We start from the raw sequence: 15,430 nt of genomic DNA on the forward strand, positions 1-15,430 counted from the left end.
TCTATGGATGTGTGGGACGGTGGCGAGGGCAAGGTCAGCGGAGCGAAGCTGTCGGGATGAGGTGTAGAAGGAGAGCCATCTGTTGAGGTATTCTGGTCCGGTGTGGTGTAGTGCCTTGTGAGCATGGGTGAGGAGTTTGAACGTGATTTTCTCGTTGACGGGGACCCAGTGCAGGTCTCTCAGGTGGGCTGTGATGTGGCTATGGCAGGGGATGTCCAGGATGAGGTGTGCAGAGACGTTCTGTATGTGTTGCAGTCTTTTCTGGAGCGTGGCCGTGGTTCCTGCGTAGAGGGCGTTGCCGTAGCCCAGTTTGCTGCTTACGAGGGCTTGAGTAATCGTCCTTCTGGTTTCAGTGGGGATCCATTTGTAGATCTTCCGAAGGATGCGGAGGGTGTTGAAGCAGGAAGAAGAGACAGCGTTGACTTGCTGGGTCAACGCCCCGGAACTCAAGGAGAGGGCAGGAATGTGCCACTTAATGTTAAATATGGGACATCCCTGCTCTTTCCTGTCAAGCAGTGCAGCGCAGCAAGGTACCTTGCTGTGATGCATCACACGAAAGCTTGATAAACCTGCCTCCCAAGGTCTAGAAATTAGTGCCCTGCAGAGACCTAGACTCACTCACTCAATAACTCATTCTATGGATTCTTAGACTGAATATGCCCAAACTAGGTGGTATATTTGCTAAAGTTTGTGCAGGCACTGGCACACTGCACCACTATTTTGAGCTGCACTCACCGGCATTTTTAATGTTTTGGAAACAGACGTTACTTTTTCCCTGCATTGCACCATCAATCTCCCACGCAAAACGTAAGTAAATGTACCCCTAGTGACCTGCCTGCACACATAAGCTTCAGATGGCCCTTACACATGGCTATTGCCATCATGGCACTGGAGCTGTGTTAGGTCCAAGTTGTGCCCTTATTGGAGTTAATTGAGTAAACCAAAATATGTTTGAATGTGTACAAATACACTAGATCCCCCACTCTCGTCTGCAATCAAGCCCACCTGCCCCACTGCACCAATATTATTCATTCTGCACTAATATTCATAGTATTTTCCACTTATAGTCCTGTTAAAGGAAGTACTCATTCCCTTCTTGTTGCTAAGTAAAGACCACATAGTCTCATCACAAGTTGCCTCTCTTCCACGGTAACATGGGCTGTCGCTCACTAACTCTGGGCCAATCGCCTAAGTGTAGGTTACAAAAAAACTTCACTTGACGTGAACAATATATCATGTCAGGATTTCTACTCGCACTTACAGAAATTTACTGTTCATGTAATGTTGCTCCGGCGCTGGGCGAGGCTCTGCAAGAATGAAGGAATGTACCCCTGGGCTAGCAGAAGGCTCTGTGAGCGACGGAGGAGCACCTCCTAAACGTGTCTTTATGGGAAGAGGCTTAAGGGCTGGGCAGTGACTCAACCAGCTATTCCTGGAGGGTAGAAACCTTACAGGATAGACCGGTCCTGCTAATTAGATCTGGTGTAGGGCGGGACTTGCACTGCCCAGTGTAAGAATGCCCGCTATGCCCGGACCGTGATAGTTTAAAGTCACCAAATACATTGATCACACGTTTTCCGATATAGTGGGTATGATTCATTAAAAAAAAACACTTGAATCAATAACCAGCGAGGTTTGCTCTCACATCGACGTATTTTTTTACACATTTTAGTAATTCACAAAACTTTCTTAGGTTTTATCTGGCAATATTTAAGAGTGTGTAAAATTGTTTGGGACTTCAAAGTCACCTTTTGTGCTTAAGTGAATTTTAAAGGCACAACCGAGTTGTGAATCCACCCTTATATTTGTGCAAGAAGGCAGTAAGAATCATCACTATAAAAACACAATTGGTGAAGAAAGAATGAGCCATTCACATAGCACAAACAATTCACACAACTGCCAAAAATAATGCAAACTTTTTTAATCCATGCCCACAAGTTTCCAAATGTGAGCTATATAAAAAGGCTTTTAGTGACAGTTTTTGTTAAATAAATTGTATTGGGATTACAGTCATTATAGAGTGCACATATTGTTTCCATCAAACATTATATATAAAATACCAGTGGAAAAATCACAACTAAATTTCATATAATACACATAATACCTATTCATAAAAAGTACAAAGGATATGTTAATGTGAAAATAATATTTAATGTTATGCTAGTTTACCTACAGTTTAGACTTGCACCCTGTCGTGATGTCCAGCAATCAACTGAATCTGAGTAACACAATACTGATTAATATAGTTATCTGTGCACTGAAGAAGTGGATTAGTTGCCTAGGTGACGGCTGAACATGTGGAATGCTTTTTCAGAATGTAAAAAAACAAACATTTGATGAAGGCATAAGGTTTTGTTACCAAAATCATTATTTCATTTTTAGTAAACGGACATATGCCACATACTACCACTATAGTCACAGGTGTCCCATCGTATGGCAAGCATTACCTTACACCCCGGTATCCTCCACCATATGCAAGTCAGTGCCATCGTGTTCTTTCATAGCTCGTCATATCCTTGTCACTGCTATTAAGTATTCAGCGCCACATTAACGGAAGTTATTTTGACGTTAATGTGGCCCAACAAGGCCAAAATCCCCACGCCGTATTTACAGGGTGGCGCACCCTGTAACTCTTTGGACTACATTATACCTGCACCAGGCATAATGTATGCAAAGGTGACACTCCCCCATTAGGGGAGCCGGTAAAATGGTGCAAGGAAATCTATGGGATTTCCTTGCACCATTTATTACGGCACTTTTAACGCCTGCTCAGAAGCGGGCATTAAAAGGGGGCTTCCATTCTTTAGAATGGGCCCCGATGTACTCTGTAGGAGTAGCGCCAACAGTTTGGTGATACTCCTGCAGAGTACATCAATAGAGTCATTAAAAATTACTCTACTGCCCCTACCCTGCGCCATGGTGCACCAAATTGTAAATACGGCGCACACATGGTGGTAGGGTGATGCTAAGGGGCGCAGGGAATGTGGCGCTGCACTCAGTGCAGCACCACTTTCCATAAATCTGCCCCTCAGTTCGCTACATACACCAGAGGATACTACCATCTTCCAAGTTTCTAACATCACATGCCATCCAATGTAACCATATGTCCAGGTACTGATCATATGCTAGTCAATGTCATGATGTTTTCCAGGTACATCCATAAACATACCAATCCTATAATGTGCTCAATGTGTGCTGGTGAATCCCAAAAGGTGATCTAAGTATTATTTTTTGCTTATGCCAGTTAATGCCACAATGGGATCCAGGCAAGTACCATATGGCAGCCACTTCGGTAGAGTATCCCTGATATACCCATATTTCAGTCATGATGTGCCAAAGTTATTTTCCAATTACAGGTCAATTCCATGAGGTAACCATGGTGCCCTTCATATACCAGTCTGTGCATTGTGTGCCCTGTTTATCCAAACATGTTAGGTAATGACATGTTGCATCCTAAATTGCTCACACGCTAGACAGTAATACAATATTCCTTTGTACCTAGAAGTACATCTCATTGACAGTAAGCATTAGCTACCCCAATAAAAAAGTCAGTATCATAATGTGCCCGTGTTATCACCAATATGATGGTCAATGTCATGATGTGCAAAAGGAAACCCTTGAATGCCACTTATTGCCATGATGTTCCCCAGATACGACGTGGGACAAGCCAAGGTTATGAACAGTTGAAGATATTCCCCATAAGTAATTTGCAAGGGATAAGGGTCTGGGTACCCATTGTATGCCAGTCAAAGTACAGATGTACCACAGTGTCCCCCACATAACATTCAATGCAATGATGTACTCCATGGTTTCCTCAGTACTTAAGCTAACATTATTATGGGCTCCAGCTGTTGTCCGTATGTAAGTCCAAGATAGATTTGGAATGTTACCTCAATACAGTGGTCAGTGCCAATACGTACACCTGTTATTCCTTCATGTGTCTATTGTTATCAGGGTAGGCAAGGTATCCTGATATGTCACCAGGACAATGAATGCCTGAAGTTTGAAGTTTACTACATAGACTTCTCAGTGGCATGCTGTGAAGAGGTGTCTGTGATGTACCAGATATGCTACGATGCATTTAAGCTTGACACGCCCCAAGTATAAAATTCATTTCTAACAAGGGCGGCTCCTTTGCAATGGCGATGGAGCGTCGCCCCCCCTGGCTAAGTAAGGAGCTGAAAGATAAAACAATATTTCATTATTGTTTTATCTTTCAGCTGCTGGCTCAGCCATTAGCAGGTGGAGGGAGAGGCGGGCTGGGCCACTGGAGGGGGGAGTGGAATCTGTGCACTAAGTGTACATGTGTGTAGACGGGCCATCTCAGGCTGGCCAAACACACATGGACACTTAAGTTTCTGCAACCCGGCTGTGCTACACAGCCAGACTAGGGAAACTCCACAGACTCCCACATAGTGCCTGAGCGGCAGAACAAGCCACTCAGACCAATCATGGCTCTGCTTTAATGCTAGGGTTAGCATGAGAGCAGAACCAGGTTTGCCAGCGGCAAAAGGGAAGGGGTGGAAAAAGAGGTGAAGGATGCATAAAATCAAACTATCAAGGTTAAAAAAAATTGAAATATGATAATTACAACAGGTACTGCAGAGCTGCATAACGGATGCCATGATTAATTTGTGCCTATGGAGTCAGGTGTGGGCCGCGGACACTCGTTCTTGGGGACTGAGACTTATTTTCATCCACAAGTTCTGACACAGAGCAAGACAGAAAAAGACAGAGGAGATCAAAATGGTGGAAGAGATAGGAAAACAGTGACACAGGAAGAAAGCAAGGATGGAAACGAAGTAAAACAAACCCACGGTAGTGATTTAAGGAAACAGGAAGTTTAGGGTGGCATGAGGGAGAATAAAAACTAGGCAAACCTGTTATTCAGCATCTCTGGCATATGGTAGTTTCACTCGAAGGCTCTTAAGTGAAACTTTGGGCTCCAGGGGCTATAACGTGCTGGCTCACAGAACAGCTCCTGGTTTTGTGTTTCACAGTCTTCAGTGCATATATTTATCTTAGGCATTCTCTGAGGTGGTGTATGAACTGGAGATAGCAAAAGTAGAAGTAGGCAAGCCAAGCAAGGCTGAAGCCTGGTTGGAGCAGAATATCTGACTCTGGCTCGGCCATTGTCGTTTGGCTACTGGTGAGGCAAAATAGATCTGAGTCGGGCACAAAGTTTTAAATGCCAAAAGTGTCTAAACAAGGCAAGCTGAGCACATATTTAAAAAAAAGTGTTTTACTAGTGTATGTGTCTGTTCAAGCGAAGTGGCAATTTGTGTGTTTCTCACAGAAGACCAGTGATGAGAACAAGCTCTGCAGAATAGCAGAGTCATCTTTGTTTTGTGAATAATTGTAATGTCTGCAATGGAGATATTGAATCTGTCTATCTTTACTGTTTTCTAGGTAATGGAAAACCATGGGTAATAATATAAAAATAGTTTCCAGCCTTCCCTTGCACTTAACTTTGTACTTTTTCAGGAAAAACATTTTGACAAGTTATGCTTACATTGTGTGAAACGGAAATAACTTGCAGTTATAAAAATAGTGTATTAATTTAAGTAATGACATAATCAAACCTAAAACATTGTCCTTTGGTGGTAAAAGGGAGAGAAAATTAGATATATTCTTAAAGTGGCTGAATTGCATAATCGGAAACCAGGAAACCCAACTTCAAATCCTGCCTTCCTCACTTCCCCAAATTAGGGGACCCTGGGTAAATCATGATAATTGACAGTCCCTCACTTTGACAAACAGTCACATCTGAGAGCATCTTTGAAGGAATTCAGGGTCAGATGTATGACCTTTTGTTTTGCAACTCGAAATCTGCGATCGGTTTGCGAATTGAGAATTGCAAATTACGAGTCACACAACAAAATGTACATCACTGTTAACTACACCGTTTGTGATTCCCAAATGGGTCACAAGGTCCCAATTTGTGACCCATTTGGGAATGGCCGCACTCACGGGGATGGTGGCCTGCTGGGGTCAACAAACCACCATGTCTGTGACTACTTTTCAATTAATACAGTTTTTTTTTAATGCTGCCCGTTTTCTTTGAAGGACAACGGGATGCATTTCAAAAATAAAAATGTTTTTTTTTTCATTTTTTCAGAGCAGGCAGTGGTCTGTGGGACCACTGCCTGCTCTGAAAAAACATTTTGGCTACCCTTCACAAAAGGGAAATGGACCCATGGGGACCCTTTCCTATTTGCTAATGGGTTAACACCAATTTGAAATTGATGTTAACTGTGATTGTTTTGTGACTGCATTCACAGTCACAAAACAATCATGCATCCCCCTGCGAGTCACAACTAGAAAGGGACGCCCCTTACGAATTGCGAGTCACAATCTGTATTTTGTGAGACGGTAAATGGATACTGACTCGCAAAACAGGGATGGTACATTGTACAAGACTATTTTGCGGTTGCAATCTGCAATTTTTGCCTTTTCGGACTACAAAATTGCATTGTACACCTGGCCCTCAGATCAAAAACCTCACTTTGGTATGGTTTACTATAAAATGATGTTTCTCCACGTATACCACTATTGGCCGTATGTACATTTCTTATGAAAACCTGACTTCTCTTGGGCAACTAATGGCAGAGATGTCGGAACATAGATGAGCAGCTCAAGTTTAAAAAGCATTGATCCTAACAGGTGTCAATACAGTGATATATTCTGGTGTACAAGTGTAAAACACAAGCATTTAAGAAGTCCGCACTTTTCAATTGTATTTATTTATTATATTTTTACACGATGTTGGGTATACCAATTACATGCCAAATCTTTTGATGGCACAGCTCGTATTTTGGATCATAGAGTCAAGCCAGACACCTGGCTGGGCCCAACATCTTATTTGTCTGGATTACCCACTTCTGAGCAGAAGTTGGAGACAGTGTACAGTGATTGCCTCTCTCTGTTTCTGTGCTGTGCTGCCTGCAGCACATATGGCTATCTAGGAAATATTCCGAGTTAAATGTATGTGCTTCAACCACTGCAAATGCTTAAAAACAAAACCTTAACTCCTCTAGCAGTGAGACAGACCATGAATATTTTTTTAGTTTGTATAAACTAGGCACTGACAAATGCATATTGTTACACACCTCAATGAAACCTCAATCAGAGTCTTTCTATGAATCTTCTGCACTGTGATTGCGTTTGTATATGCTGTAATGCAAGTGTAACCATGCACTGGTACATAAATACCATTTGTTGACAATTCTTTATTCCAGGCCAGGATGGACATTGTGACATGGTGTGCTGCAGAACTGATTGAAGGCTACGTTTTAAAATTATGCAGCAAGAAAAGGAAAATTATGCGGCATAATGCGCCATAGTATAACTTTATTATTTAATCAGTTTTAAACTTGGTAACACTCTGGGTACTGGTTCCACCTTATTAATGTCAGTTTAACATCAAGATATGGCAATAAGCAACAGAAAGTGACCACTCCAGCTGTGCAAAGGGCCTTCTACTGAGCAGCAACATGTGTAGGCACAGTTTTTGTAACTTCTGAACTGTTTGAGCTATAAACAAAATTTGTTGTTAAATTCTGCAGATTATGTGGCAGATGATGGATTTTGTGGAAAATGAGGAAAATCTATAATTATGCAAAAATTGCTGTAGCGCATAATGGCAGAGGCCCTGCTCAGAAGACATGCCGGTGCTGTGAATAGGGACAGTGCTGAATACCAAGGCTCCCCAACATTACTTCTATCTCAGACCTCTTTTATCCTCCACTGGACACTCCCTGCCCCTTTATCTCAGTTTTGAAAGCTCTTTTCCATCCCTGCTTTCTCTATTTGTCACAGTGTTTTCCTCTTTCTCTCAGCGGTTTCTTTTTCATTCCTGTTTTCTCCCTGTGTCACTGTTTTTCCTCTTTCTCTTCCCTTCCCCTTTGGTGCTTTTCTCTTTTGTTCTAAGCCTTTTGGTGTACAATATGTGCTGGTCCCTAAAAATGAGTGCTGCTGGTCCCAAACTGTATGGGCCGCACTGCAGCCATGTCGTTAACCCAGCACTGTGGTGGTAACCATATTGTTCACTTGAGGGGCCTCACAAATCTGTTGTCCACGCTCCTTCAGCTGTGCAGGCCCCCAGGCAGCAGCACCACACAGCACGACGTTCAGCATAAAGTTACTTTCGCGCAGTAACTCAAATGTAGTTCCCTTCGAGGTGTGCCCTTCTCCTGCTCCCAGTCTCTGCCTGGCAGCAGGCGCCGTTTGCTGCAGTTCTGCTTGCGGTCGGCAGGAAGGGACGGGGAAGGGTGTGTCCTCCTCCCCTGCAGGTGCAGCGGGAGGAGGGGCGCGCAGGGCGGCGCTCGGTTACAGTTCTCTGCGGCTGTGCACTGGACTCAAGTCCAACAGGAACGAGTGGGTATCTGGTAGAAAGACGCTCGGCTTCCGCTGGGAATCACTGGGCCGCTTCTGAAAGATAACAGAAGCCTCCTCTGGCGCACGGTAATTCGCGGTAAGTCCTCGTGTTTTACTTTGTTTTTACTTATCAAAAACCTTTCCTCGACTATTTGCACAGTGTCGTCATCCTTGTGTGGTAACTTGGCTTTGAAAGTTGTGCAGCATCTGGGCGGATCTTTTTTCAGTCAGTGAGTTCTGTCAAATGAGCCAAAACATAAATTATCTGGATTTTTCACACTGGACACGCAAGAGAATGATGCTTTCTTTGCGCACAGACCGGTGCAAATGCTCAGTATAATTTACTGCCTCTGAATTTTATTTTGGTTCTTCCGTAGGTCTGCCCGCTTTCAGCTGATCACACAGTAACGCGTGTACACGTCAGTGCTATGTTGGCGCCTATGTAACGCTCCACATTCATGTTTAGAGGTTTTCGTGACTGCCTGTGGACTGTGAGGCGTGGTCGCGGAGATGTTGTGACAGAGAGATGCACAGTGCAGATCATCGGCAAACTCTGGCGTGTTGGGAAGCTAAACTTGCGTCGGGTGGGTAGAGGGAAGTTAAGAAGCGTCCTTATTTTTGGCCAAGGAAGAGGAGGCTAATGAGTCGAAGATTCTTGTTTATTTCGCTTGATTGATTTGGAGTTTTTATGTAGCATGGGACGGGCTAGTGGTTAACCTCATTGTCTGGTCGACTCGCTGCATCAGACTCTGTGTGGGCGCTGATTTAAGGCTGCATCGCTGCATTTCAACGCCCATCTTTCAGCTCCCACCAAGCCGACAACATAGTGCTAATTCATTGGAAAAAAAACAAGCGCCAGCGACGTCCCTGATTGCCAGGTTTGCGGAATTCCAAGGCTGCCTAGTCCTAATTCAATCTCACGAGTCTTCCATCCACTACTCTACACTTCCTGTATATTAGTCTTCGGGGTTCTTTTTCATTCCTGCTTCTCCTGTCTTTATTTTGCCCCCTCTTTCTCAATTTTCTGCATTATACTCTATTTCTTTTGTTCAAAGTTAGGTGATGTATGTATCAGTTCCCAATATAGAGCTCCTGTGCCCACCTCCTGCAACCACTGACAATCTCTTGTTGTGCATTGAACCTGCTCGTCTCACAAAGTATAATTAAAGTATAATGTAACGTTTGCGGTGTAGGAACATTTTTATTCTCAGTAGGCTCCTTTTTCTCTAAAGACGTTTTGTTATATTTGCAAGGTAGCTAGCCCAAGTGAAATTATAGCCCCCCCCCTTCCCCCAGCAAATATGGTAGCCACTCACTTGTGTATTACGTCGCTGGAATGAGTTTAGAAACAGCAGCCACATTATCCTTGGCTTGCTCAGGGCTGTGTGTTTCAAATCCGAGATCAAGAAATCGATCTACACATCTGTTGATTGCACAGTTCCAACCACAATCATACTGTCAAGGTAGGAAAGCATACATAGGGAAGTACAGATTTACTATTCTCAACTGTGCCTCTGCTTGCCATCAAGATATTTTGGTAGTCGATATAAGTGCAAGTCAAAATTTAAATTTCAGTATTGTGGTAGAACACACTGCTGGGGACCTTTATATCGAAACAGTTAGACCATTTTGTTTTCATTTTACCCTCCCAACTGAAATATACTGTTTCTTGGGGTCACACAGCCTCAAATTTAGGTTGTGAGCGAGTCAGACGCTCTGCAGACCGGAAAGGTATTTGTGTACCCGAGCAACAGCAGAAAGCCCTGGAGCTCCCTATGGGATATTCCAGAGGGACACTCGCGTGACACCGTGAGCTGCTCACAACAGTCCTGCCTGCACAGTGATAAACAACCAGCCACACTGGCTTCCTTTCAATCACATCAGAATGAACCCAACAGTAAAGGGAGACGCAGATTTGTTTGGATCAAATGATGCAATGCGTGATGTTGGCCTAGAGGGCAATTCTAATATTTCTTTTGTATTTTGTCTTGAAAGCCGCAATAGAAAACTGCTCTGTTAAGTTATAAAGTTGTCAGCAACCTCAGCACAGTCAGCTGAAGTCCAGTGAAAACTGAACAGAACAAAAGCGTCTTTGTGTGGAAAGCAAGGATGTGCCTCAAGAATTTAAATGATTTTTCCTAATCCCTGTAGTTGCTTCCAGTAGAACACGTTTACTAAAGGCAGGCCTGGACTGGCCTTACCAAGTGCGGGAAAACCCCGAGTGGCCGGAGAGCATGAAGTTTTTAAGAAGGGAGGAGTCCATTCAGCTGCACCTCAAAAGCAAGAATGAGGAAGTAAAGTAACACGTAATTATTTCTAAATCCAGACCTGCTATGAAGTTTATTGCTCTTTAGACAACATTCGGAAAATTATGATGGCAAGTGAATGGTTTGGCCCCATGTCTAAAAAGTATATTTACAGTTGCGAGTTAACAATCCCCATCAATCCTACTCAGTGCCCCAAATCGCTTATGCAGTTTGCTTGACTTTCTTTCTAGTTCTGCGAAATATAGAGATGTCATTAAAGTATTTACTGCGGCCGCATTTAGTTTTCAGTCCGGTCTTCGAGGCAGAAACTGCTACCAAAATAGACTTTTTCAGATAACACCCTACGAAAAAAACTCCTGCTGGGTCCTGATGTAAACTGTTCAGTTTAAATAAGCTTTGTTGCTCTGCTCCACACGCTTCCGTAATGTGAATAAACATGTTATTTAACTGCTTGTGAAAGGTAGTGATAACTTTAGCAGCAGAAGCCAGAAAGTTCTAGAGTGACTTTCTGATCTGAGCATGATCTACATGCCTTTATTCTATAATTCATGGATTCATTTATCCATTCAGTGTAACTTTTCACGTGCCACGTCATCTCTTCCAATGCATCGATCAGTGAAAACATGGAGACCCCACTACTCACATGACCATCTTGTGAGTCAGGGAACTTTTCGTTATCCCACACTGCACCATCTAGTAGTTCCTGGAATATTAATTTTCTGTGCAACTCAATGTGGAAACTTCCCCCGACGTGCAGTTCATCGCATGAAGCAAGACCTCGTTGTAACCGTTGTCAAGATCTTGAAGTTAGTTTTGTGGCCACGCGCCTTGTCTCGCTGCCCAGCGAGGAGGCCTCGCGCTGTAAGACTTGATGTTGTTTATGAACTAAAGGGGAATAATGCAAGAGAAAGCCAGTTTCTCCCCAGGAATACAAAGCCCACAGATGGCCACCTGTTACGTGTGACACTTTCTGGCATTCCCGGGCTTGTTGCCAGTAGTGCTTTGCATTCTTCTGAATCGTACAGTTTCTTTTTCCATTGTAAATGGTTTGCAAGCCCACGGAGCAAAGTGCAGTTTCTAGAAAAGATGAAGACTGGCAGAAGGTTTCCCTCACCATTTGGGACACATTGGAAACTAAAGGGGTATACACCTAACAGAATAAATCTGTTTCTGTGTCAAGAGTTTAAAGGCTTCCCTGATGCAGAAAAAAATAAATAGTGGTTTGACAGCCCACACCTTAAAGTGCACACTTATTTGTTTTTTTTCCACTGAACACCGGCTAAGGATTGAGATGTAGTTCTTTACAGGGGTTGTTGAATTTGGAACCAAGAGAGCCTGGTTCTGATTTTGCCTTTGTCACTTTCTGTGATACCATGCAAAAATAATTTTGAAAATCATTATGAACAGGCCAGAAAAAGGTAGTGTTACTGGTCACCTGGTTACAAGCCTTTTTTCCTGCTTTTCATCTTTTTCACCAAATCCATAAATCACCAAGAGACAGTACTGCAGGGTGTGCAGTATCACCTTTTCACCACTCTGAACTGTTTCTGGCAGTACTGGCTACCAGAAGAAACCCGGTAATGATGACAAAATGACTGGCCTAGGATATACCTCTGGTGAAATGTTTGCTGATAATGGGATTTCAGTATGTAGTAGTAGTCATATTCAAAGCGTTTATCCCTAAGTGGCTCAACATACAAATATGCACGAAATATTTAACAGTGCATGCACACTTGGCAAGTTTACTAAATTGCTTGCTCCTTCCCACCACACCATGATTTCTCAAATCGTTCTCTGAATCTGATGCAAAAGAGTTTTTTCCTGTTCCTTGGATGGAAAAAGAAGCAATATAAAACATTAAGAACTATTCATAGAGTTACCCTCCCCTCTCTACTAAAAAACTGTGAATATGCTCAATACCATGGTGGCGACTTTGAGCCAGTCTTATCTTTCCAAGCAGTAGAACTAATACATGGGCTTGTAGACCCATTATGATGATGGGGATAGTGAAACTCTCTACTTTTTGGTACGTACTCTAGCCCGTAGCTGAAAATTCAGGGCTAGCAGGGGTCACTCTCAAGCAATGAGACCAGTTGACAGCTCTGTCCCTGTTTCTACTCACTTTCTAGACTCATTGATTCCATCTGGAGCAATACAGTCTAACAGAAAGGTAAACACCCATAGATGATGGTAAAAGAGGTATAGATTTTAATAGGACGAAACCTTTTTGGGATAAGGAAAGTAAGGTGTTGTAGTAAAAGTGGAACACCAGACCTTTATACTTATTATAAATATTCAAAGTCACTACTTAGTGATAGCACCGGGCACCCCAGGCTATAAAAAAATGAAAAAGTAAAAGGCACAAGGAGTGGCTCAACGAAAGGAAGCAGCAAAGCCGCTAATAAAAGCGACTAATGCCTGATAATGTCAGCCCAAAGTTGAGGAAATGTGGTGTACCCAGGATGGCGGGGCACCATCAACGCAACAAAGAAGGTGTGGGAGGATGTTGTGATATGCTGCAGCGCCCATCCAAGGGAACTTAGCAGAAGTTCTGAGCCTAAGTCTGGAGGGACTACAAAAGAATGACCATTCTGAGCTTTGATTCTGTTTGCAAGCATTCCCTGGTCAGGAGCATGTGCTCTTCAGCTGGGAGTGCAGCACCCTCTAGGGACTGAGTTATGGCTGCAAGGTATGTGGCCAAAAGGTTGTCAAGAAAGACACAGAGGCAGATTGAAAATACTTTATTTAAAAGTGACATTCTCCATGGTCTTATGCTTTGCTTTATTCAAAGATGTCAGCAATACTTTACTTAATGTACTGCTAATGCTGACAGTAATTTATACTTCTGAGAGGCTGTAATGATTTAATAATGATGATTGGAGCATCTTAGTGCAATGCCTGATTACTCATAACTGCAGAATGGCATGTCATGCCTTATTACTGATGATGCAGGGATGTCATGCTTTATTACTGATGATGTGGGCATATGACTGTGATGCTTGACTATTTTTAATACGCACAGAGGGATTATGGTCACTGAAGTCAGTGATGGAATGAAGTGAACAGAGAAGCTTTGCCTGTACATTAGATCCCCCATACACTGTGTGTGTTGCCTTTTATTGGAAAACCTGCCATCAGTAACATAAGACCGAGTATTTATGTGACTAGCTCTTATTTAATATGAATATTTCTTCCAAAGTGGCAAAAAAGATAGTCTCAATGAGGGTCCACCAACCCCAGTCTAGAAGTATGCAGGCCAGACCCTCCCTTGATGTTCATAGCTGCTTAGTGGCCTGATGCCATTGATAACTATTTAAGCATGGACTTGTTGTGAGCCAACAGCGATTTCTAAGCTTGGACCTGTTCTTTTCATGTGCAAGTCACACTGCATATTCAAGTCTAGACAGGACTGATCATTAGGGAATAGGGAAAAGCGCTGAGGGCTGGAGGACAACTGGTTGTTTTCAGGATAAATTGGGTAGATGGGTCCTTAGCCCTTTCAATTCTCCAAGCACGCCCTGTAAGCGCAGCTCGGGTACTTACTGCCCTATGCCACTGTGCCAGAACCTGAAGTATTGGAATATTCCATGCTTTTTTCTATGCCATTGACTACAAAACCTATGAATTCTAAGCAGATATATTTGGAAAATTGTGCAATTCTTTGAAATATTTTGCTTAAACAAATTGATTGAACTATCCAACTGCTCCCTGGAGAGTTACACTCAGTTGCTGGGTGCCTCATAGTGGCGTGCATCAGCAATATTCTCTAGTTCCTATCAGCATCTGATCAATATCTGGCCACAATATATAGTACTGTGTGCTAAGCAGCAAGGACCAATGGTGTCTGACGCACTGGGCATGGTACCTAATTCAGGGCAAGCCTAAAGGAATGCAGATGTTTCTGCACACCCTTAAATAAAATTTGTTTCTGTAAAGGTGAAACAGTCTTTTTGCTGCACTTGTATGAATGGTGGAATCCAAACGAAATGCTGACTGTTCCCTCTACCTGTATTTTATTTATTGTATTTGAGGGACTGAACTGCAGAATCATTAGTGTGTAAATGGGTCCGTAGAGGAGCAAAAACAGATTGGACTCTTACTGAGATAAGCATGCTCTTTTTTTCTGAATTATCACTAGATTGCGCTGTGTGACCCTCTGAGTCCTTCCTCTCTGGGTGGGCTCATATGGTCAGACTCCCACCCTACACATCCAGACCCACAGGAGTCAACTGCAGAGTCCCCGAAGGATCCTCATTGAGTCCCACACTGTTCAACATATACATGGCCCCTCTTGCAGCCTTTCGTCAGAAGCCACGGTAAGAACATCGTGTCATATGCAGATGATACACAACTCATCATTTCCCTCACCGAAGACCCGGACACTGCCAAGAGGAACTTCCACTCTGGAATGGAAGCTGTTGCTACCTGGATGAGAGAAAGCTGCCTCAAGCTCAACTCCAACAAAACGGAGTTCATTATCTTCGGAAACGCCACCTCAGCTTGGGATGAATCCTGGTGGCCCACATCCCTCAGTGCCCCCCTCCACTGACTGGGCACACCCACAACCTAGGCATCATCCTCGACTCCTTCCTATCTATGACCCACCAGGTGAACTCAGTCACCTCCTCCTGCTGGCACACACTCTGCAAACTTAGGAAGATCTTCAGATGGATCCCAGCAGACTGTCGCAGGACAGCCGCCCACACCTTAGCCACAAGCAAGCTTGACTACGGCAACACCCTCTATGCCGGCACCTTGACTAAAAACATCAGAAAACTACAACTCAT

At 43.4% G+C, this 15,430-nt stretch overlaps 1 protein-coding gene across 1 annotated transcript in view; it reads left to right on the forward strand.

Annotated features, from left to right (window-relative positions):
* The first annotated feature begins 8,150 nt into the window (after positions 1-8,150).
* The window catches only part of VILL (villin like), a 240,640-nt gene continuing 233,360 nt past the window's right edge, over positions 8,151-15,430 (forward strand). The window contains exon 1 of the mRNA XM_069211055.1: positions 8,151-8,473. The gene's annotated coding sequence lies outside the window, so the exon portion shown is untranslated. The remainder of the gene's footprint in view (positions 8,474-15,430) is intronic.

This window comes from Pleurodeles waltl, chromosome 10 (assembly GCF_031143425.1).
Source record: "Pleurodeles waltl isolate 20211129_DDA chromosome 10, aPleWal1.hap1.20221129, whole genome shotgun sequence".
In the NCBI taxonomy this organism is placed as follows: domain Eukaryota; kingdom Metazoa; phylum Chordata; class Amphibia; order Caudata; family Salamandridae; genus Pleurodeles; species Pleurodeles waltl.